Raw genomic sequence first — 23,759 nt, 5'->3', positions numbered from 1 at the left:
TCCCTTTCCTGGTCTCTGTCTTTGGATGTGGAGGAGGAAGGCTGTGAGCCATGGTGCTTCAGCCAGCACGAGCTCTTTGTTCATTTACTCACTCAGCAGCCACCTATTGGGCTAATGCTGTGCCCGGTGCAGGGAGACCTGGAGGGACACGGCAGACTGCCCCCTGCGCTTGGGGAGTCCCTAGTCCCCATAGCTACTGGAGACAGACCCAGGGACAGCTGGGTAGAACCAGCTTGGGGAGAGCTCTCCCTTAAGCGGGGAGCCCAGGAGCCCGTGGGAGCTGAGGAGAGGTGCTCAACACAGTCTGGGAGGCCTAGGAAACTTCTGGAAGGAGGTCACCTACATTATATCTCAGTAAAGGCAGGAACTGGGTTGCCCCCTTCAAGATGGGATAACATGGGATCCCTGGACCCCCAACAGTATGGTATGGAGTGACTTGGAAGCTGAGACCTGAAGGATCACCAGGTACAGCTCTGGCAAAGAGACAAGAAAGTGTTCTAGGAGGAGGGAACAGCTTGGGCAAAGGCTCGGAGGTGGCTTTGCAGAAATCACCTGTTCAGAGTACCTGGGACCTTAAGGGTGAGCAGGATGGGGCAAGAGCTGAGGCTGGAGGCTGTATTTTGGGTCTAGGCCTCTGAGCTCATAAAAATAGCTCATTGTCTTTCACAAACTAGTCTGTGGTTTCCCTTCTCGCTTAAGTCCTTGCCAAGCCTGGAAATCCAGATTGAGTCACGGCTGGGAGGTGCGAGGTGAGGCTTGAGTTTGCAGGCAGGGCGAGTTGTGGGGTGGGAGGTGGAGGACGGTGCCCCAGTTCACACCGAGCCCGCCATTTGTCAGGGGGCATAGCCATCATTTGAAAGCTTCCTTCCTAGTGTGTGGTGCTCATGTTGGATGGCACGACTGGATCCGCAGGGATCCCGGCTAGAGCAAGACAGAGTTCTCCAGAGGAAGTTTGGGGGTATATCTCTTTGCTTTATTGGGTGTAGCATCAGTGGGATTCTGCAGGGATGATGTAAAATAAAAGCCAGGTGGCCAGCAGGCCCCTGGGTCAGCACCCCTCGTGCCGGGTGACCTGTAGGCGTAGGGCGTAAGGCCTGGAACCCTGCGTCCGTCCCCTTGCTGCCCAGTACGGCCGGCGGGTGGCCCAGCAGGCGAGGTACCGTCTGGCTGGTTGGAGAGCCAAAGAGGTAATGCTAATGTCTTTTAAAATTAGAATGAAAATGTTTATTGCAGAGAGCAGAACCTGCGTCAGCGCGGAGTCCTGTGGGAAGGGGACTGCTTTATCGCAGCCTTTCGGCTTTATTTTTGCACATTCGCTCTTTACTTGCCGGTGGTGCTGTGTGACAGGCCCTTGGAGTGGGCTCAGGCTGCCAGGCTGGGGCTGGAAAGACGGCACTGCCGCCTGTGTCTGGACGCCCCTGCCCAGGGTAAGCGCCGGGACGTGCCATCGGTGGGGAGGACCTGTGGGCATGAGAGCAGGAGGCTGTGACTGTGTATGTGTCCCTGTGCCCTTATATGCGTCCAGCCAGGTGTGTGTGGCGGGTTTGGGTCTCCGTGTGTCTTTTTCTGCGTGCATTACGGCTTTGCAAGGGCTGTCCACGTGCGATACTGGGTGTGACTCTTTGTGTGTGTGTCTTTCTGTGTTGTCCTTTTGCCTTTGGGAGGTGGTCATGGGTGTGGCGGGGTCTGGGTCTGGGCATGTTTCTCTGTGGCCCTGCGTGTCTTTTTCTATCTGTGCGTGGATGTGTGTGAGCATCTTGGAGGGGCACATGGGTGCGTGAGTGTGGGTCTGTGTGGGTGTGTGTCCATCCATACAGCCGTGTGTGTGCACATGTGAGTATGACCGTGTGTGTAATAGGAGTGTGTGAGTGTGTGAGCATGCATTTGAACACATGCTCATGTGTAGCGGAGAGTGTCTCGTGGGTGAGTATGTTGTGTGAGAGTGTGTTGTGTGCACGTTGAACATGAAGGCATGTTGCATGTGAGCACCCATTGCATGTGAGAGCGTAAGCCATGCTGTGTGTGCGTGCACACATGTGAGAGAATGTAACATGTCGAGGGTGCATGTGTTGCATGTGAGAGCGTGTGTGGCACTCTCCCATCCTCTCCCGTTTGGAGTCCCTGGCAGAGCTGTCTTTGGGTAACTCAGCCTGTCACACACCTTCCTGGGTTCGAGAATACAGTGGGCCAGCACTGTTGACAGGCTGCCAGACTCCCACCTGGCCCTGACTGCAGTCAGAGGCTCAGGAAACCTCCAGGTGCCTCTGAGGATGGCGCCGTTTTGAACTCACTCTGCTCCCGCTGTGGTGTTGTTGAGCTTTGCCCCTGCAGCTTGGGCCATGTGAGCAATGGATGCTTTGTTTCTGGGTGCTGCTTTCTAAATATAAAGTTATTTTATGAAACAGAATGTGCTTTTTCAGGGCGTGCCTACCCCTGGCAATGAGAGCCCCTGGTTGACAGTTGTTGGTCTTGCCTGGGGGGAGGCTGGCACCCTGGGCTTGGTTGCCCCGAGCTGGGTAGTGGGGGCTCCGGCCGTAGCCCTGGAGGTGATCAGAGCTTCTGCAGGGGCCACAGCAGCCCTGAGCCCTGCCACCCACAGGGCTCAACCTGCTATAATTGCTTCTCTAGGGCAGAAAACCCACCCCCTGAGGGAACCTGGTGGCCAGAGAGCTTCTCCACGGGGCCAGAGGAACCACTTTTTAATCCCTGTCTCCCTCCAGCTCACCTCCTTGTCACTGGGATTTGTCTTGTGGTATCACCCTATGCAGGACAGGGTGGCTGGTATGAGAGAGCTGGATTTTACAGAGTAGAAGCCAGGTACTGTGCAAAATTCAGTATAATCAGGAAGTAGTGCGAAATGTAATTCGGGAGCCTGGCTTCAAATGCTGTGTGTGGCCTTGAGTGTGTTGGTCAGCTTCTCTGAGCCTCAGTCTTATCATCTGTAAAGTGGGAATTGTGCCCGACAGCCTCAGGGCTGTCTCTCAGTTGTTACCTTGGGGCCTTTCTTGAACACAGCAGTTTTACATGGGCTGACAGCCGGGTTCATTGTGTCCTACTTGCATTGTGATCATGGGCAAGTCATCCTGTCTGTGCCTGTTTTCTTACTTGTAAAATTGGGCTAACAATAGTACCTACTGCATGAGATGTTGTGAGGGTTAAATTTCTTACTTTACATAAAAGGTTAGATTAAGTGCTGTAGAGCATGAGCTATCATTGTTATTTCTGGAATGCCTGAACCCAGATTAAAATATCCCGTCAGCACACAATATCATCTTCTTTTTTTTAAAACACAACTTGTAACCCACTCTTTCTGCAGCTTTGCCCACTCTGTGCCAACAGGCAGCTGCTGTGTGCCAGGCATCTGACTGGGAGTGCCCAGGGCATCATGGCATGGGTTGTGGGGTGGGTATTCTGCATGGGTGGGCTGGGTCAAATGCTATGCTGTCTCTCCTCCAACGATTTGGCAAGGCGGGTACAGACTCGGTTAAGTCACTCTGGGCAGCAGCCAGGGGTGAGAGCCAACCGGCAAGAGAGCCACCTGGCAGTTCTCCCTGCCGGGGTGGATCCAGCAAGCTTGGGCTTGTGGTGGCTGTGGGCACCCTAAACTGTTTTGTGCACTTGTCAAAAGGCAACTGACATCTGAGCATTGGCGGCAGACAGCAGAGGGGAGAGCCGAGTACAGAGGGCTGTTTTCCCCCAGCCTGACACCGCATGGTGCCCTGAGCCCACCTGCCTTAAACCATGTCAGGGGCACACTGATGATGAAATACTCCATTTGGCTGGGCAAAGCCCTTCACGTGAGTAAGGCTGTGTCCTAAAACACTTTATGGGCATTATCTCATCTAGTGTACGTACAAACCTTTTGAAGTAAGTCCTACTTATTTCTACTTTACAAAGGAAAAAGCTGAGGGCCGGAGATGTTTTGGAATCTTCCAGATCTGGGTAGAAATTCTGGTTCCTTCAGTTGCTCCGTGACTTCAGGCCAGTTACTTAACCTCTCTGAGCCTCCAATTCCCCACTTCTTAGGGTTGTAGCAAGGGTTCAAAGGAATATGTAGTTAAAATGTAGTTAAATGTAGTTTAAGTGTAGTTCAAACAGTTAGCCTGGCATCTGGCATGGTAAACGGTTTTTTAAGAAGGTTGTTGTTATTACTATGACTCTTATTTCATCTTTTTGCAAGGGAACATTCCTTGCCAGTTTAACAGAGATACCGAGAAGGTTCAAATTCGATGTCTTGAGGTCTGCAAGGAAGGGGGTATTTTTAGGAGGAGGAAACCATTTTATTATTATTGGCAGCAGGTAAGTTTGTAAGTTTCCCGTCTAGTGGGGGACACTACTCTTATCTTCAGGGTCTTATCTGCTTGTGTGGGCGGAGCCTCTTTGTTTCACGGAAGAGAAACTCCCCAGGGTTTTTGCCCCCATGCTCATTTCTGTAACCAGACTCATTCAGACGCTTTGAGCAAAAGGTGTCTGGTGTGTAGTAATTGCTCAACAAATGCTCTTCGGATGGGTGGATGGATCATGCTCCTGAGTTTACTGCAGCTAAGGGAGTGATTGGATTCAGGGGCAACGTGGCAGCTTCCCACAGAAGAGGGGGCCTGATCTAGGCACCTCCCCTTCAGAGATGCACACTTTGCAGAGCTGTGGGTGCATGGAACATTTCCTGGAGTTAATCGCTTAACTGTGATTGTGATGGCCAGAGGTAGGATGATGGCAGAAAACTGAGACACTATCCCACACCTCAAAGACCAGGGAATGGGTTCGAGGCAGTGAATATGACCTTGACGGACAGGTAAGCATTGACTGTGGGGGGAATGTCATTCATTCAGTGAATATTTTCTGTGCTTAGTGCCGGGATGCAGGGAGACGCCTTGTGGACTCAAGTGAAAGAGAAGAACTGATGATGTGTGAATCTCGAATAGACTTTTCAGGGATTATGTCACAGTGAGGTAGAATTCGGGGCCACTCTCCACTGTAATGGGCAGGACTCTTGTGTTTGTATGAGAGAAACTCACCTGGTGCCAGCTTAAATCAAAAAGGATTTTTATTGGCTCACATGACCTGAAAGTTCCAGGTTATCTGGCTTCAGGCATGGCTGTATCCTGCAGCTCAAATGTTATCTCATCCTACTCGTCTCCTAGCTCAGCTTTCCTCTGTGTGGGTGACCTTTGTTCTCAGCCAGGGTTCTCCCCTGACAGCTCTCTTTCACCAGCATGGCAACTCTCGGGGAAAGAAAGCCCCTTTTTCCTAGTAGCTCTAGCAAAAGTCCCAGGATTCACTCTACTTGGACCAGCTTGGATCCTTGCACTTGCCCAAGCTGTTCTGACCACCTGGAGTGCTCTCCTCCCTTCTGCGTATCCCAAACCTACCTGCCTTTCAAGTCCTGCTTGAGCTCCATAGCTTCTATCTATAGTCTTCTTCTCCTTTTGCCTTTATCGTTTTTTTTGCATTTTTCTCTCTCTCGGAGCACAAATCATCTTTTTTCCTGCTTTGTATCTAATTCAGCTGCATCCTGGCTGCATTGTGTTCACATCAAGTAGGCCAGAATCCCTGACAGGCCAGTTTCATTTCTTACCTTTCTGTCTCCTGCCCCGTACATAATATAAATAACTTGAGAGATACCTAATAAGTGCTTGTTAGTGGATTTGGGGCATTAAGGATTTAATTTAGACGCCAAATCCCAGGATGGCTCATGGGAGGTCATGGGTCAGCAGGGTCCAAAGGGAATCCCAGGACTCATCTTGCTGAACTGTTCATTTGTAATTGGATCCCAAAGACTTGGGCCTCTCAGGAGGCCAGTGAGGAGATGGGAAAGGGGGTAGGGGCTCAGTTCAGAAGCTGGGCTTTCCCAGGTTCAAATCCCAGCTCTGTGCCCTTCTGGCTGTGTGACGTGGGACAAGTTGCTTCACCTCTCTGTGCTACTCGTTCCTTGTCTGTAAAATGAGATCATTCACACAGTGGGTTTAAGGAAAGGGCCTGGGACACAGCAAGCGCTCATTGACTGTTCACCATTATCATTACTACCGTGCTGTGTTCAGGGTCACCAGGTAGAGAGGGATTATAAACTCCATTCCTATTTACTAGAGGAGGAAATAGCAGCGCAGTGAGCTTCAGAGACACCCTCAAGATCACAGGATGGCTCCCCACCCCACTCACCTCAACTCCCATTTCAGCCCTTAATCTTCATGTTGGCTGTCCTTTTTGAGACCACGTGAGCTTGCAGCCCAGTGTGGCCCTCAGGGAATGTTGACGCCTCTTTAGAAAGAAGGGGTAGGGGTGGGGGGGCCATTTGTCTCACACAGAGGGTAAGCAGGACTCTGTCTTGGTGTTTCTCCTGGCTGGGTTTTTGCTGTCATGTCTTGAGACCTGCTCTCTAAGTAGCCACCCTTGGTGGTCTGCCCTGTGAGCGGCCCATCACTGCCCCCAAAATAGACCCAGGAGTCATGCTGAGGGTCATACGGTCCCCACTGAGCTCAGGGCCTGCTGCCCCTGCACGCTGCACTGTGCCCTTACATGTAAAGATGCATCTGGTCTTCTCCCGGGCAGTCTTATTTATTTCTGCCTCCTCAGAAATATTTGGGGATGATTAAAAGGAAATGTTCTTATAACTGTAATGAAGTGAGGTTTGGGGATTTTGGAATGATTGGCTGTGGCCTTGGGGGCCAGTGCTGGTTGACTTGATAACCGAGTTGATAGGCAACAGAATATTGATTTCTCTCCCCCTCCTCCCAGGAAGGTGACTCAGTGAAGGGGAGATGTTCTGAAATTCAGGAGAGGGCTACTCGGGGAAGCCAGAAAGAAGCTGTGTGTGTGTACATGTGTGTGCTTGCGCGTGCACAGCTCTGCTGCTCCCTCCAGGGCCTATAATTCACAACCACACTCCCCCTGTCCCCTCAAGATGGGGCACGCGGGTTCCCACCTCTTCAGCTGCCTTTTCTGGCGCTCATCTGGAGAAAAGTGAGGACTTTGGAGCTACACAGACCAAATTGAAGCCTGTGCCTGTCACCTCCTGGCTAGGTGGCCTTGTGTAAGTGGCTTTACCTTTCTTTGACTCAGTTTCCTTCTCTGTAAAGTGGGGAGAGCATACCTGCCGCATGGGGTAATTCAGAGGATTAATTGAGAATATTTCTTTGTGATAATTAATGGCAGCTCTGATTGGAGTGATGATATTAACAACTAATAATTTGTATTACTTGCTGATAGAGGAGCAGAGTGCCATGGGAGTGCCAAGGAGCAGGTGATGGATGTTGATGGAAGCAATCCTGGAAGACTTCCAAGAGAAGGGCCTTGAATGAAAGAAATGCTGACGCGTGACAGAAAGGGGGAGGGGTGGGAAACACTTTTCTGTTCCAGGAGTTCATAGGCTCAAAGGCAGGGAGGTGTGGGAACCACACACAGTAGATGGGGGACGAGCTACTGTCCAGTGTGTAGGGGAGGGGACTGGGAGGGGCGAGGTTGTGGCAGAAGAGGGGCTGTTGGGCTTTGTCTGGCCAGCGACTCAGGTAAAATGGTTGATGGAGAGCTTTGTGCATCAGGGCCCATTTGTTCTGTCTGAAATTCAGAAGCAATTATAATACATTGCACCTCCTCCCTTGGCTGAGTACTAATTGTGAGCCAGGCATTGTGCTAAGTGTTGACTTACACCATCTCATTGAATCTGCGCCGTCCCCGTTTTACAGGTGAGAAAACTGAGGCTCTTTGTAACATTTACTGGTGCACCCGAATGTATACTCTTCTGTGTCATTCACCCCTTCCCTTGAATCACCCACAGGGCCTGGTTAGACCAGGCAAGCCTCCTCCTTTGTGGCCAAACCCACAGACTCCTCACTAGCCCACCCACCTGATGTGGGTCATATGAGTCCTTGGGCCACATAAGTTTCTCCTTTGCGGAAACCTTTTTGACACTTGACTGGGGCACGTACCCCTTTCCTCAGATTCCTTGCCTAATTCAGTCAGGTGAAGATGTCATGCAGACGTCACTTATAATTCTTTTCTCCATGTTCCCAGCTAAGTTCTTTTATTGCCTCGGGGAGTTCCAGGGAGCTGCAGGATTCACCTGGGCAGGGCCTGGTGTCACAGCTGCGACCATATTTACAACATGCTCTCTGGCTTAGGGGAGTTTGGAGGGACGGGGGCGTCTGCATGGCAGGCAAAATGCCCATTCTTCAGGTGGGGGTCAGAGAGTACAGGGAGCAGAAAGGCCTGGGGTGGGACCTGCAAACCTCAACGAGAAAACAAATGCCTGATATTAAAACTATGTAAGAATGAAAGCAAATAAATGGTCTTATACACAAAATCCCTTTGTGCCAGGCAGCACCCAAGGCAGTGACAATGCAAAGGTGTCCAAGGCAGCTGGATCCCTGACTTTGGGGTGCTCACCTGGGCAGACACCCTGTACAAAGTCCACCCACTTCAAGTCTAAATTTAACTCCGGGAATATTTGTCAAGCACCCCCAAGGCTCACCCAGTGAAATGGAGAAGTCAGTGATTCTAGAAGTTCCCACAAGATGAGAAATGAGGGGGAATTTATATGGGAGTAACATCTACTGTCTTTCAAACTTGCTCTCTGAGCTGGGTGCTTTCCAGCCACATTCCCTAGTGATCCTCACAGCATCGACCCATTTCACATATGGGGGAACTGAGGCAGGGAGCATTAGGTACCTGCCCACATTCAGAGGAAGTGGTCAAACCAGGATCTGAACCCAGGGCACTCGGACCTCACAACATCATCTTTCATTTTCAAATGGGAAAACAGGCTCGGAGAGGGGTTGGGACGTGTTTGCCTTTCAGAGGTGGAACTTCCCTGTATCTGCAACTATTGGTTACCTCATGGTTTGGTGAGGAGAGGGTTAAGTTGGCTGTAAAGCTGTGAAACAAATAGAGGAAAATAGAAAATGAAATATAATTAAGTGCCAAACACCCTGGCACAGCGATGGGCAAGCTCTCCGTGGTCCCTGTTTCAGGAGGTCCCAGGGTGTCTGAAGCAGAAGTAAGCTTTGTGCAGGATTCCTCAGCTCATGAGGCCACTTTCATTAAGTTTCTTGGCTCTCTGAAACGTGGGCACAGTAACCCTGTTTGGGGAGAATGTTTCTATGCTTGCCCCCCTGAGTTGGATTGAACCAGGAGAGGAGAACAAGGGGCCAGGAAGGAGGTTGGTGTGAGATCTAATGAGGCCCAGCAGTTGACTAAAACTTGACTGCTGTTGTGGAAATGTCTCCTACCTCATGGGACAGTGGAACCTGCAGAGGCTAGAAGTCATGGCACTGGATTTTATCAGTGCTCTAAGGCCAGTGACTTCCTGCCTTTTGCCACTCATTTCTTCTTGTCTAAAACAGATGCTAACCAAAGCTTCTTCTGTGCACTTAGGCAAATGCATTGCATGCCTGTTTGGCCAGGCTCAATGGGAAAGAGTTCTGGGATCAATTAACAATGTCTGCTGTAGGTGCTGGAGGAGGTGGTGGTGGTGTGTTTGCCATTCATCTATTTATTCATTCAGTGGGCACTTTTTGATTGCTAACTATGTAACAGGCACTGGAGACAAAGCAAGAAACAAAGCAGGTATGGCTCTGTGCCCTGGAGATTTCAGACTGATGGTGGCGACAGAGTAAAGCTGTGTTAAGAGCAGAAATTTTGTGTGCTTGGATCACTGCTGGGTTCTCAATATCTAGCTTTTACCTGGCACACCTGTGCCTTCAGAGATTTATTGGCTGGACAGATGAATGAATGAGCCAAGTGCAGATGAATATGTAACTATAGAAAGTAATAAAATCTACATGGGAAAAGAAGGGGATGGTAAAGAAAGTATAGTGATTTCCTCTGGTAGGAAAGTGCCATGTGTTCAGAGGGCTCACAAACCAGCAAGAGAGACTGCATTCAGCAAAGAAGCAATAGGTGAATTTATAATTCTAAGTGCTCTGCAGTAAGAGATGTTCTGAAATGTTGTCTGGAGGGAACCATTGGAGGTAGGGTAATTAGGGAATATTTAAAAATATTATTCTTTAACTTTTATTTTTAAATTGTTTCAAAAAGATTTACAAAAAGTTGCAGGAATAATACAGAGAATTCCCCATATTCCCTTCACCCAGATTAACATTAATATAAGGTAACATAAACATTCAACATAAGCACAGAACAATTACAAAATGAGGAAGTTAGCATCGATACAACACTATAGTGTACTGATATTACTCAAATTTTTCCCATTGCTCACTAGCATCCTTTTCTGGTCTAGGATCCAGTCCTGGATCATGCACTGCATTTAATTGTCATGTTTCTTTAGTCCTTTAATATGGAACAGATTAAAGTGCATGGACCCAATTCAGTCAAAACAGAGTGAATCTTGGGACTTTTGCTAGAGCTACTGAGAAAGAGGTGTTTTCTTTCCCTGGGAGTTGCCATGCTGGTGAAAGGGAGCTGCCAAGGGAGAACCCTGGCTGAAAACAAAGCCCACCCACACAGAGGAAAGCTGAGTCAGGAGGTAAGTAGAATGAGATGACATCATTTGAGCTGCTGGATACAGCCATGCCTGAAGTCAGTAACCTGAAACTTTCAGGTCATGTGAGCCAGTAAAAATCCTTTTTGGTTTAAGCTGATTTTTATTCATTGAATTATTCATTCAGTGAGCATTTCTGTGCTCAGTGCTGGGTTGCAGGGAGGCACCCTGGGGGACTAAGTGAAGGAGAACTGTTTGATGCGCAGATAGATATCAAGTAGACTTTTCAGGGACTGTGTCATGGTGAAGGAGAATCTGGGGCCTCTCTCTACTGTAATACACAGTGTTCTTGTGGTTGCATGACCTTGACACTTGTGATGAGAACTGGCCTTTTATTTTGTAGATTGTCCCTTGATTTGGGAATGTTTACTCATGATTAGCTTCAGGTTATGCATTTTGGCAGAAATGCTACAGGAGTGATGTTGTGTCCTTCTCCATGCATCATATCAGGAGGCACATGGTGACCATCTGTCCCATTAGTAGTGATGTTAACTTTGGTCACTTTTGTCTGCTGGGATTCTCTGCTGTGAACTTATTGGGTTTTTTCCTTCGTAATTAATAAGTATCTTGTGGGGAAACACTTTGAGACAATGTAAATACTCTGTTACTAATTCTTTTGCCCACTAATTTTAGATCCATCAATGCTTCTTGCCTGAAACAGTTATTACTGCGGTGTTTGCCAAATGGTGATTTTTCTCTTTCCATCATTACCTCTACATTTATTAGTTGAAGAGCTTTTCTTTCTCCCTCACTTATTCATCTATTCAATTATTAATTTGTTTCAGTATGGACTTATCGATTCATATTTTATTTTGTGTCCCCCCCTTTTTCTTTGTCCCCTCTCTATTTCTACCCCGCCCTCCTCTCACTCTCCTTCTCTTCCTCTCTTTTATTCTTTTATTCTTGCTGAAGAAGACTTTCATCCCGTAGAGTTTCTCTCCATTGGATCTAGCTGAGCATATCCCTGAGGTGTCATTTAATACTCCCCCATCCCCTGGGTTTCCTGTGAACTGGTGGTAGCCTCAGAGGCTTGACCAGATGTTGGTTCAATATTTTTGGCAAGACCACGTCATGGGTGGTGGTGTGCCCTTCTGTCAGGAGGTACGTGAAGCCTGGCTGTCTCCTTTTCTGTGTCATTGAGATTGATCTGTGGGGTTTGGAGCTGTCAGCCTGATCCGTCCATTGTCTCCCATCAGTTCTTCATCCGCTGAGTTTTGCACTCCCTGATAATCATTGCCTGTATCCATTAATTCATTAGGGGTTGCAAAATGTTGACAGGTTGATTCTGTCCCTCTTCTTTTTCTTAGCTGGAAGATTTCTCTACAGAGAAACCACCCCTCATCAATTGTTTGCTCACTCTGAAGGCTAGTGTGTCCAGGAAAGGGCGGATAAATGCTTAATTCTTTCCCTTTATTTGCCAGTTTTCAAAATAAAGAGTTGCTTCCCCAGTGTCCCCCAAAAGTGGCCAATAAGAGTTTTTTTTAAATATCATTATAAACCCATGGATGCAAGTGTCATTGGAGTGTCCTCATCCATTTCAGTTATTATCTCTATTCATATTCAGGTTGTCCAGTCTCTGGTGCGTGGGGACCTCTGAAAGTTGACCCCTGAATCCTTTGGACTCCTCCAGTAGTCTTGGACAGTCTCCTTGCTTTCTGGGAAGATTTCCGGACTCACTGTGTACATTTCCCACCCCAGCTTTGGACGCAGACATTGCTCCAGGGAGTCCTGGATCCTTTTACTAGGAAATAGTATTTAGAGACCACAGTCTGGGTGCTGAATGAATGAATGTACAGAACGTCTGAAAATAATGCACCTCAGGGCATTTTCAGTGTACACGGTGGATGGGATGGTGGGGAAGGGGGCAAGGTAGTGTCTTTGAATTTGGATGTCATTTCTTTTTCAAACCTGTCCCAGGTTAATGACCTGTTGGGTGCCATTTATTCACTTTGGCCGCACCACGTGGCTTGTGGGATCTTAGTTCCTTGACCAGGGATCGAACCTGTGCCCCCTGCAGTGGAAGCACGGAGCTCTAACCACTGGACAGCCGGGGAGTTCCCATTCATTCACTTTTATTCCTTTCACCCAACTTCTTCATTTAGAAAACCAGGGTGGATCTTCCCCATCTTCAACCCGTCCCCTTACTTGGGATTGGCATTTTCTTGGTGAAGGTCTTTGAAGTCAAAGAACCCCCAGAAGAGTGAAGCCACTTGTGGTCCATCAATCCCTATTTGGGTCCTGCCATGCTTTTTTCAGCCACTCAGTGTGGTACAGCTTAGTGAAGGGTGTGTGTGTTGGGGGGGTATCACTGCTATTTGCCTCTTAGTATCTTTTGAGAGGGAGCAATAAGAGAGTTCACGGAGGGACCATCAAATCCAGACCAGACAAATGACAGATAATATCCCTTCATCAGAGCAACTTAAAAATTAATATGAGCCTCTGAGTGTTACCTCGCCTTTATCTGAGCAGCCTGCATGTCTGTGTTTGAGATTAAAACTCACATTTCATTTTTATATGCTGTGCTTAATCCAATAATGATTTCATGTTACAAACAGCAGTTATATCTTTCAGCATAGTTAATCAGAATAGACTTAATGCTGTCACTATTTATTAACCTTTGTTGAAAAGCAAGAAGTTTCTCTCTAATCTGTGATTGTTGGTCGTGTCAGGCTCTATCAAGTGAAAAAACAGTTTTGGCATTCATTAAAGTGGTGCGAATCCTGAAATGACAATTGGAGCCGGATGGTATTTGGTGCATGAAATCTTCGCTGCATTCACCAGGATAACTGAGAAGGCTGAAGGGGGACGGCGAAGAGGGAACCCACACATTCAAAAGACTATTTCATCCCTGAGTTGCTCTTGAATAAAGAAATTGAGAGAATGGGGCAGAGAATAGGGTACAGGTGAGGGGAGGGGTCGGGCCTGTTGATGCCTCTCGCCAGAGAAACTCATTGTTGGTTCAAAGCAGTGGCTTTGAACTTGGATCCCAGACACCTCATCACTTTCCCAACCCTGTAACAGGTTAATGACCCACTGGGAACCATTTATTCACTTTTATTCTTTTCCCCCAACTACTTCTTCATTTAGAAAACAATGGTGGGTCTCCCCGCCATCTCCAAGGCCCAAGTTGAGTTGGAGTCCAACTGAAGGAGTCCCTCAAAACAGCCTGGTGGCTGCCAGATATCAGCATGAGGTTCAGAGATCTCAGTCGGTAGTCCTCAAACTTTAGAGTACATAGGACTCTCCTGGAGAGCTTCAGTGATGCCTGGGGAATCAGTAGGCCTTGAGTGTCCTGAGATTCTGCTTGTCTAACAAGTGCCCAGGTGACGTTGATGCTGTTGGTCCAGGGGCCACCCTTTGGATAGTACTGAGGACTTTGTGGTTTGGGGTTTTCTGCACCATGCCAGGATGTCATGATTGGGTCAGTGGCCCGATGACCTGGGCTGGCAGCCTTGTTGGAAGGTTTTATCTGAGGGCTATAATGGTTCTTGGAGTAGCAGGGCTGGGCATCTTAGCTTGGGGCAGGCCAAGCAGAAAGTATTCTTCCTACTTTCACCTTGCAGATATGGCAATGGTTCTTCCTCATTATCACTTCTCTGAAACAGACCACTTGATCCAGTGCTTCTGAAACTTTCACATGAACATGAGTCACCTTGGATTCTTGTTTAAATGTAAGTTCTTATTCACTAGGACTTGGATGGGGCCCAAGAGTCCACATTTCTAACAGACTCCCGGGGATGATGAGCCACCTTAGTGGACCACACTAAGCGGCAAGGCTCTGTTGATTGACAAGAAAACCCAACAGTTGGTTGATCAATTCCTGCACCTTCCTGGGCCTGAATTATAGAGTTTGAGTCTTGCTAAATCCACCAACTCCCCTGAAGGGAAATTTACCTTACAAAAAAAAAAAAAAAAAAAAAGGAAAGGAAGGAGAAGGAAGGTTTCAACTTGCAGAAGCCTCCTCCAAAGGAAAGTGGCTCTCCCAAGGGACATCTTTTTCTCTTTTTCACCTCAAAGAGCCCCCAGATATCTTTATCAGGAAGTCCCCGTTGGGTCTTTACCTTTCAAAGGTGATTCAGAGAAAAATCTAATCCAGTCAAGAGATCTGGTATTGGGAGTCATAGAAGAATATTCCACTAAGCAAATACACTGGTTGTTCAGGGATGGGTGGGGGAGGCCGAGGTTGAGGGCTAACTGGTCTCTCCTTTCATAAGAAGGAGAGACCACTGGGTGCCGAGCAGCGTTTTCAGTTTTGCCCGCGTAAACAGGGAGGTGAGCAGGTGTTGTTAATTATTTAGGAAGAATTAAGCAGTCTGGGTGGGTGGGTTTTATGCTCTGTTTGGTAATAAAGGTTGCTGCAGAAAGGAATTTTAAAATTCAGTATCCTCACTTGCCTCATCTTGCAAAGAAGCCGAGCCTTGGTTTGACTGGTGGGAGCATCTGGAATTAATGAACCGGCCTCTTATGGTGCAGAAATCAATGTTTGCTGCATTAATTGCATGATGCTGAAACCCCGCTTTTTAAATTTCGGACTCGCAGAGCCACAGCCTAAGAAATCTTTCTTAAGTGGCGTTCTGGGGCTTTGCTATTGCCTTCATCTGTCTGGGCGTGGGGAGGGAACTGCTTCTTCACTGTGGACTTGTGACACAGGGACATGGAGGCTTGGGAGAAACTTAGGATGAGTTGTGTGCTTTGGAGGCCCCAAAGGGGCAGAACTTGAGGATTGGTTCCCTCTTGAGTAGCTGGACCCTGTCTGGACTTCCATCTTCTGAGAGTTTCCAGTTCGTCATTTTCTTTAGGTTAAAATAAGCCATATTAAGAAAAGCTGGACAGATGTTCCTTGCCTCTCTTGCTTTTCCCACATGATAACCCTTTCGGAATATAGACACTTTGATCTAAAATGTAATTTGGCCACCACCTCGTTAAGTACTGGACATTGAACCACAGCATTCTGCCCGCCCTGGCTGCACTTCGCATTTCTGTGGACCCAGCCTCAGTGCTAGACACTTTGGGTGGACTATCCAAGGAGGTGACGTTTGAGCCACATTTGGGGAAATGAATAGGAGTTTGCCAGGGAAGGAGGATTCCAGGCAGAGGGAACAGCATGAACAAAGGCCCTGAGGCCTGGAGCCCTGAAGTTTCTGCCAGCTGTGGAGTTGCAGAGGGAGCACGGATGGGTATAAAGTACTCTCTGGGAGAAGCCTGGCCTTGGACATCTGGCTAAGAACTTTTGATTCTCTCCAGTAGGTGGTGGGGAACCTGGCAAAATGCTTAAGCAGAAGATGAGATGACTGGTGAAGTTTTATTTTTAACGTACATAGGGTAATTTTGTTTTGTTTTGTTTGTACAGTTCTGTGAGCTTTGACCACAATCAGAATATGGAACAGTTAACTCACCCTCTAAAATTCTTTTCTAGTGCTCCCTTATGTTCAGACCCTTTCCCCATCCCCTTTACCTGAAAACCACTGCTCTGCTCTGTATCCCTGAAGTTTTGCCTTTTTCAGAATGCCATATAAATGGAATGATGCAATACATACATACAGATAATGTGTGTTTGTGTGTGTGTGTGTGTGTATGTTTTTAAATCTAGCTTCTTTCATTTAGCATAATGCATTTGAAATTTCTCCATGTTGCTGCATGTATTAGTACTTTGCTCCTTTTCATTGCTGGGTAATATTCCACTGTGTGGTTATATCACTGTTTGTTTATTCATTCACCTGTTGAGAGATGTTTGAGTTGTTGGCAGTTTCTGGCAGCCATGAAAAAAACTGCTATAAACATTTTGTGCGGTTTTTGTGTGACCATAGTTTTTAATCTCTCTAGAGTAAATACCTAGGGGTGGGATTGCTGGGGCATTTGATAAGCGTATGTTTAACTTTTTAAGAAACGCCAGTCTTTAAAGTGGCTGTGCCATTCCGCTTTTCTCCCAGCAGTGTAGAAGAGTTCCAGCTGTTCTCTGTGTTCCCTAACACTTGGCATTATCAGGTTGTTTGTTTTGTTTATTTGTTTGTTTTTCAATTCTGGCCATTCTAATTGGAGTGCAGTGGTATCTCATTGTGCTTTTAATTTGCATTTCCCTAATAACTAATGATGTTGAGCATCTTTTCATGTGCTTACTTGCTAACTGTATATCTGGTTTGGTCATGTGCCTATTAAAATATCTTGCCCATTTTTTTAATTGGGTTGTTTGTTTGTCTCATTGTTGAGTTTTGAGAGTTCTCTATATTTTCTAGAGTTAAATCCTTTGTCAGATATGTGATGTGCAAATATTTTCTCCCAGTCTGCGGCTTGTCTTTTCATTTCTTAAAGTGCAGGGTTTTTATAAAGATCATTGCAGCAGTTGGCGTTTTAAACTCTACCACTCTCTTCCTCACACAGCACACTGCAGCCATGCTGGCCTTGTTTCAGTTTTTAAAAAAATCAAACTCTTTCTTTCTCCAGGGCCTTTGCTCATGCTGTCTTCTCTGTCTGGAACACTCTTTCTTACTGTGTCCTATCTAATAAATCTTTGCCTACCCCCAAACCATAAATCTATTCTCATGTTTTCTTTTAGATGCCTTGTTATTTTAGCATTTATTTTAGCTCTCTGATCCACCTCAAATTAATTTTTTTGTATGGTATGAGGTAAGGATTTGAGGGTCACTTTTTTTTTTCTATACGGATATCCAGTTGTTCCAGCATCATTTGTTAAAAAATTTCCCTTTTCCCTTTAGATTGCTTTGGTGCCCTTTTTCAAAAATCAGATGAGCATCTGTGTGGGTCTGTTTAGTTTGTTTCATTGATCAATATGTCTGTCCTTACAACAGTGCCACACTTTATTAATCTTCACAATAAGCTTTGAAATTGGATAGATTGCCCTCTAACCTTGTTTATCTGTTTTAAAATTTCTTTGGACATTATATGTCCTTTGAACTTCTATATAAATTTTAGAATTGGCTTATAAATTTCTACAAAAACAAAAACTCCTGGGATTTTGACTGGGCCTGCATTGGATCCATAGATCAATTTGGAGAGAATGAAATTTCTTAACAATATTGAGTCTTCCAATCCATGAACATAGCATATCTTCATTTTCTGACCCCCGCTCTTTGTCTGGCTTACTCTTATTCCTCTTTCAGGTGTCAGCTTAAGTGCCATCTCCTCAAGGAGGTCTTCGTTGCCTCGTGACTAGATGATATAGCTCCTGTTATACCCTCTGGTGCCCTTGCTCTCTTCCTTCTTGGTACTTATCACAATGGTAATAATTATTTGTATGATTATCTGTTTTGTGTCATAAGTTCCATAAGGACAGGAATCAGGTCTGCCTGTTCACAGACTGACACACAGTAAGTTTTCAATAAAGATTTATAAAGGAATGAATGAACGAATGTCCTCCTGTTCTTTTGGCAGAGATCTGCAGGTCACTGGCTGTTGTCAGTCACAGTTCGATGCACACCGTGGTGTCTGCTTGCTAATGGAGAAACCAAGGCCGAATCCTCCCACCCCTTTCTTGGCCTTTTGCCTAACTCTTAGTTCCTGCTGATGTGCAGTATATGACTCCTATTCGCTTGACAGGTAGACGTGTGTAATTGTGATTTTTTAAAATAAAATAATTCATCTACAGAGAATTTTAAGTAATGAGTATAATACAGAGGTTTAATTTATTTGGGGAGAGGGGGGAAAGGTGTTACTTTCACAGCATCAGTTGGAACATTTGAAAAAGCAGTGGCAGAATCTTGATTGAATTAGGCTGTGCTCATAATTAGGAAATGCCAAAGCCTGCACAACGTTGAAAAGTGGTGAGGACAAAGTGATGAAATTAAGAGTCTTTTTTTTTCCCCTTAAGGTTTAAGAAGTTGGCAGTTGAGGGGCATTCTGTTGTTAACTAAATGGTTTGTGGACATTACTTGGGTATATAGATTTCATTCTGCATTTTGATCATAAGTCAATATATAGGTACCAGTGTTAATTAAATCCCCAGAGTAAGTATTGCTAAGGGAGACTTTAGGAGGAACTTTCTGAGAAGGAGTGAGATTGTTGGGACAGGTTGCCAAGGCATGTTGCAGAATGTTGGTGATTCGGGGCAAGATGAGAGAGAGAAAGAAGTTGCTCAAGGATGTAGAGTCCTGGGCAGGAGCCCTGAAGGAGGAGACCAGACATATTGTTCCCTTTGAATTAGATCCAGAGGTGGTTAATACAAGCAAAACAAAAACTTGACTGGAATTCTTGGGAGCTTAAAGAAGAGCAATGGAAATAACCTAACTTTATCACAGTCAGAGATTGTAATTTCTTCCAGTGATGATAGCTTTTGTTGTTATGCAGCGCACACTGTCATTATAGCTGCACAACTGCCTGGTCATGCAAAAGCAAATGCGATCCTCGTTATTATTTCCGTATCACAGATCAGCAAACTGAGGCTCAGAGAACTGGTGTGATCGGCCTGCAATTGCAGAGTTAGCAATCTAGTTAAAGTTAAAGAACTAGTTAAAGTTTTCCTGTTAGAGGCATATGATCTAGATTGAGAGTTTTGGGGTGATATTTATAGTTTTGGAGACAATGGAGGTATTCTTAAGAGTAGTAATAAACACCATTTATTTAGCAATGTATCAGTCAGTATAGGCTATATTATACTGTAGTAACAAAAGATCTCCCAAATTTCAATGGCTTAACACAACAAAGGCATATTTCTTGCTCACATGACAAGTCCCGTTGGCTTACGTGTCCATTGCAGGTAGGCAGTGGGCTCTGCTCACCACAGTTATTCAGGCACCCAGGCTAATGGAGCAGCTGTCGGCTCTAATGTCTATTCACTGTGTTGAAAGGATGAACTTCTCAGAGGGTCTTGTGGCAACAGTAAAACACTCCGTCCTGGAAAGTGACACATCACTTCTGCTTTCAGCTCATTGGCCCAAACTAGTCATATGATCTCACTCAACCACAAGTAGCCAAGACAGAAGGGAGGAAGCCAGAAATATTTGGCAAACAGTATGAATGATTGCCACTAGCACCCAATAAAGAAGTAATTCATGTGATTCTACACAAACCTGTACAATAATAATGAGAACTAACATTTATTGATTATTGGCCACATGCCATATACTGTTTACCCAGAAGAGCATTTTCAACCCTTCAACCCCCATCAGGTGATACAATAATTATCTCCATTTTACAGATAGGGGATCTGAAGTTACTTGCTTAAAGCCACACAGCTAGGAAGTCATAGAGCAGTATTTTAGTCCAAGCCATCTTGGCTATAGAGCCCATATTATAATAACCCCATTTAATAGAATGAGAAATCTGAGGCTCAGGGAAGCAACCTTCCCAAGGTCTTCCTGCCAGGAAGCAGCAAGCTTCAGTCCTTTACCTTATTATACTTCCCATGTAAATTCTGTTAGTAACTACCAGCCAGCTCTTGACCTTCTGAGTCTTGAAGTGACTACGGGCATACCTCATATATTGTTGTACTTCGCTTTATTGCACTTCACAGATACTGCATTTTTTACAAATTGAAGGTTTGCGGCAACTCTGCGTTGAGCATGGCTATCAGTGCCATTTTTCCAATAGCGTTATTTTTAAATTAAGGTATGTACATTTTTTTAGACATAATGCTATTGTACATTCAGTAGACTACAGTATAGTATAAACATAACTTGTACTGGGAAAGCAAAAAATTCATGTGACTTGCTTTATTGTGATATTTGCTTTATTGTGGTCTGGAACCAAACACTTAATATCTCCAAGGTCTGTCTCCACTGTGGTAGAACCACCTTGTACCAGCTCAGGAGAACCAAATATTAAATTTCCAGGACTTTTGCAAGAGATTATTAAGAATTAAATTACGTAACCTAACTACAGTTAAATAAATTATATTTATTTCAAACCACGGTAATAAATACTCAAAACTTGTCACTTCCAAATCATTTTACATATTTTACTGTTATATACTCTTGAGGTTATTTACATCTATTGTATCTGTATGCTGGAAATACTATATAATGTATTACTACCGTACATATATATCTTCCTAGCCCAGCTTTCAGTGATGTCTAGTTGGTAGATTGAAATTGGCCGTAGTGGGAGTATTTATACCATAGAAACTGGCAAGCACCACCTTTCAGAGCTTTTTTCCCTGGAGAGCCAGTTGTTAAATATTTACCAGCACACCACTTCCTGTAGCCCACCTGCTTTCCCAACTGGATGTTACCATCAGAGTCAATCCAGGACCAACTGGCCCTCCCCATGGATCCAGCTGGTTTTAGAGGTGGGCCAACTTCTATGCGGCTAATGCATTGGATCAACAGTCTGCATTCATCCTTGAAAACTTAACGCCAATCTGATGTCTCTCCTTTTAAGCCGTGGGTCCTCAACCATGGCTGCCCATTGGAATCACCTAAGAGAGCTTTAAAAAAATCCAGATTTCTTTTTTTTCCAGGACCCACCATCAGAGGGTCTGATTTCATTGGTCTGGTGTCGGGCCTGGCCATGAGGGATTTTAAAAGCTTTCCAGTGATAGCCAAGGTAGAGAACTACAGCTCTAAGCAAACTCAGTGTGTGAAAAACTTGGGCCACCAAAGAAGGCAGATTGGGGATTTAATTCACAAAAACTTTCTCAGTTTTATCAACAATATTCTGTGAAGAACACTTCAGGGCAGAGTATGGCAGACTTTTTTGTTAGAGGGCCAGATAGTAAATATTTTTTACTTTGTGGGCATACAGTCTGTGTTGCAGTACTCAGCTGTGCCATGGTAGTGTGAAAGCAGCCGTAGACAAGACTTTAAAGAATGATCATGCCTGTGTTCCAGTAAAATTTATTTGCAAAATGAGGTGAGCCAGATTTGGCCCATGGACCACAGCTTGCCAATCCCCATCTACAGTGTTCCTTTAATCCAGAAAGTGGTGTTCTTAGAATCTCTGCACACAGTCACCTTGAATGTTCCCACTGAGCTGGCAGGTTGTGTTGGTCTTTTGAGTGCCCCTCCAATCCCCCCAAGTTCTTCACACAGGTTTAACTGTCCTCACTCATCTAATAGGGAAAATCCACCATTGCTAGACTGAGTTCCTTGAAGGTGAGGAGCCCCTTGGTCTTGTTCTCCTGCCTTGGTGCCTGACCCTTGGGTCTCATTTAACAAATATTTGTCTGGGGAACAAATTGATCAAATAAATAGCATTTACTATTTTTTTTAAAGCTGTTTTATGGAGCATTTCAAATGTCCACAAAAAGAGAATAGTGTGGAGAATCTCCATATACCCATCACCCAGCTCCAACGCTGAACTGAAGTTGCTTGCTTGCTTGTGCTTCTCTAACTTCCATAAAGACAAGGGACCATTTCCCTTCTCCTATATATTGCCATATGCCCTGGCGCCATGAACAGGGTCAGGTACATAGTAGGTGCTCAGTAAACATGTGTTGGATAAACAAAAGAATAAATGAATGACAAGCTGGTGCATTTAGATGTGCTTTATAAGACTTCTAGCGGGTTCACTAGCTATTGCATAGACTTGGAAATATTGTGGCTTAGATCGTGACTCCTTACACTTAAAACCACAAATAGCTATGGTTCAGCATCTGCAGGTGACATCAAAAAGTCCCTGCAAATCTTAACCCTGTTGGTTCCCAGGCCCCCTGCTAGGTGTTGGGCTGTTGAGAAGACAGGGGAATGGGGAAGCCTGGTAGAATCTTGCAGGTGAAGGAAAATCTAGCTCCCACCCACCCCAGCCCTGCCCAGCACCCTTTAGACACCTTCTCACCAGCATCCTATAAGGAAGGGAGTGACCACCAAAAAAACCCAAAAACTTGGTCTAATTTAAACCCCTTTAAAGTTACCAGGCTATTGGAGATTAGCTTAAAGAAGATATGTCGGGGTCTGCTTTGATTTGCAATTTGAGGGAAATGTGGGAAACGTGTTTTTGCTTCTTAGGAGAGGATTATGTTGCTTTGCAGGTTGGGTCTTTGTCACTTTTGATTTTTGAACACTTACTCATGGTTCCAATAATGAACAAAAACCAAACCACACTGAAGTCAGCCCAGGAGGTCCCGCTGTCTCAGAAGCCCAAAGGTTTCTTGTTCTACTGAATTCTTCTGTCTGGATTTCCGCCTGTTGCCCACCAGACTTTTAAGGATTCTGCTCTTGTGCTGTATCAACACTGGTGTTTCATTTCAGGCATTAAAAAAATCTTGTTAAATTGTTTAAAAAAAACTAACTTGGTATCTTATATTTTGAGATGAATCGTTCATTACCATATTGATTAAACATGTAATATACCCTGATAATTAACCTTTATAAAGGTGAACTCAGTCAAATTAGATTCAGTAAACATGATCATGGAGCTTAAACTGGGAGGCAGAGAAGGAGATAAATGTGTTTCCTTTAAACAATTCCTTTTTGCTTTACTTTATCCACGGATTGATCTGTTACGAGAGGCAGGGTTTTAAGATAATTTCTCACATCGAGAAACCTCTGTATAAGTTACAACTCACAGATGCTTTCATCAGAGGTGTCATACAGCTGTGAATCAGACACCACTTGAATGGAGGGGCATTTGAGGTGAGGCCTGGCCTTCCCAAAATTCTTAGGTTTATTCTAGGCACAACTCTTGCTATGAACCCTGTCCACTGATAACTTAAATTATACGTGCTATTTCCAAGTGCTACGTGTTCCTCAAAACCAAATCACTCCTAGGTGGTTAAATCTCGTTTCCACAGCTGATATTAAAACAGCATCCTCCATCCTCCATCCAGTCCCCTGCTGGAAGTTTCTGGTTCCACTGCCTGAGTGTGGTCTAAATATAGCCATTTAAAAAGAAGATTACGGCCCATCCACTTGGGACTGCTAAAAAGCCTTTGACGATAACTCTTGAAAGCCTGATGCCTTTAATCCTTAACTTTAATTTAAAATAAAGAAATCTTCTCAACTCATATTCCATTTTCCACATTCTCTCCCACAACCCTTGTCCTCCCCTACAGATCTTTTAATTGCCCCCCGCCCCCTTCCATTAGTGAGGAGTAAGACTCTTTACAAGCAGCTTCTGGTGCAAGAATGGGGTACACACTGTTTTAATTTCTTGCAGGGATGTTTCTATAGAAGAAAATCAAGTCAACACTCAGGAGTATACACAGCCCTTTACCGAGGTGGGGAGAATTAATCAGGCCAGAAAGTTCGGAATATAAAAAGGGAGGGGGGGAATGGGAAGGATGTTTTATCAAACCAGACTGCTCTGGGAGATGCAAAGATAAAAGGATTTCCCTCTCCTAGTGCCTTAAATATTGGCAGGCAGTGGGGTCAAGATT

At 45.4% G+C, this 23,759-nt stretch overlaps 1 protein-coding gene across 4 annotated transcripts in view; it reads left to right on the top strand.

The window, feature by feature from the left end:
* CUX2 (cut like homeobox 2) overlaps positions 1-23,759 on the top strand; it is a 261,309-nt gene that overhangs the window by 57,198 nt on the left and 180,352 nt on the right. Inside the window, exon 1 of one of the 4 annotated variants that reach the window (XM_032603326.1) lies at positions 957-1,187. The exons of the other annotated variants lie outside the window; for them this stretch is intronic. The gene's annotated coding sequence lies outside the window, so the exon portion shown is untranslated. Of the gene's footprint in view, positions 1-956; positions 1,188-23,759 lie in introns of those variants that run through there. 4 annotated transcript variants of the gene reach the window in all.

This window comes from Phocoena sinus, chromosome 14, assembly GCF_008692025.1.
Source record: "Phocoena sinus isolate mPhoSin1 chromosome 14, mPhoSin1.pri, whole genome shotgun sequence".
Lineage (NCBI taxonomy): Eukaryota > Metazoa > Chordata > Mammalia > Artiodactyla > Phocoenidae > Phocoena > Phocoena sinus.
This window is presented reverse-complemented; position numbering and strand designations above follow the sequence as displayed.